The sequence below is a fragment of the Hypanus sabinus genome, chromosome 5 (genome assembly GCF_030144855.1).
Source record: "Hypanus sabinus isolate sHypSab1 chromosome 5, sHypSab1.hap1, whole genome shotgun sequence".
NCBI lineage: Eukaryota > Metazoa > Chordata > Chondrichthyes > Myliobatiformes > Dasyatidae > Hypanus > Hypanus sabinus.
The window spans coordinates 17,731,081-17,732,545 of NC_082710.1; positions in this window are offsets into that span (position 1 = coordinate 17,731,081).

The following is a 1,465-nucleotide window of genomic DNA, read 5'->3' on the forward strand; positions in this document are numbered from 1 at the left end:
TGGAAGCTGTGCTTCTCAACTAGGTGATAAAGTTTTAGATACCAAACAGAAACATCTTCCTGGTTGCTTCCTTCTTTCTTCTTTCTTCTTTCTCCTGCTCCCTTGCTCTCTCTACTAGTTAGGCTATTTCTCGTGCCCCATGGGCTACAGGTTGCTGTTCCATTGGCTTTTGGTTCACAGTGTTTTACAGCACATGGCACCAAAGTCTCCACATCTAGCTGCAGTATATTCAAAGGATGATAGTATAGGAAAGAAACAACAGGGTGAAAGTCCCTGGTCTGGCATTCATGGAACCTGACCAGTGGTGGGCCATAGAAAGTTCTGACCACAACATTCTCTTTAAATAGAGATGCCTACAGAGTCAAAAAGAGCTCCAAGAATTGCCCATAACCTAAAGTTTTTGTGAGCTGGAGACACTCTCTGCTGAGGCCACTTTTGATTGAGTTTGCAAAAGTTGCACTGGTAGGTTCATTCAAAATTCAAAGTAAATTTATTATCAAAGTACATATACCGTACATCACCATATACTACCTTCAGATTCATTTTCTTTTAGGTATTCATAGTAGAACAAAGAAATGCTATAGAATCAATGATCCTTGACAATGCTAAAGGACCTGCATATGCAGCACTCCTGATAAATATCTCTAATGGGTGGGAAAGAGACCCCAATGATTCTCTCAGTAGTCCTTGCAATTCTTTGTAGGGATATGTGGACCTTGTAATTCCCATACCAGACAGCGATGCAGCAGATCAGGACACTCTCAAAAGAGCGCCAGTAAAAATTGATTAGAATGATTGGGGGGGGGGGTGTGAGGAGGGAGCCTCGCTCACTTCAATCTCCTCAGAAAGTGGTGACACTACGGTGCTTTCTTAATTAAAGGGGTGGTGTTGAAGGACCAGGTGGAATCATCCAGTATGTGCACTCCCGGAATCTCGGTGCTCCTAACTGTCTCCACAGTGGAGCCATTTATGTGCAGTAAGTGTGGTCAGCCTACAATGTCTTAAAATCCACTATAATAACTTCAGTCTTGTGCAGGTAGAGACTCAAATTGTTGTGCCTGCACCCCTCTACAAGCCGCTCTACGTCCTCTCGTCACCATTATTGACAGCTGTGTCCCCAGCGAGCTTGATGATTCGGTCTGAGCTGCATCATGCATTAGCACCGTAAATGTCAGCAGGTTGAGCACGCAGGCCTGGGGGTGGGGGGGGGGGGGGGTTGGTCATCTGCGCTCAGCATGATAGAGCTGCGAACATGGACTGACTCTGCTCTTTCTGTCAAAAATTCCATGATCCAGTTGCAGAGAGAGTTGTTGAGACCCAACAAGAACAGTTTACCCACCAGCTTCTGAAGAGTGCTCATATTAAATGCTGAGCTGAAGTTAATAAGATGCACGAGGCACCATTTTCCAGGTGGGATAGGGTGGAGTGGAGAGTAGAGGCCATGACATCATCATGGACCAGTGCA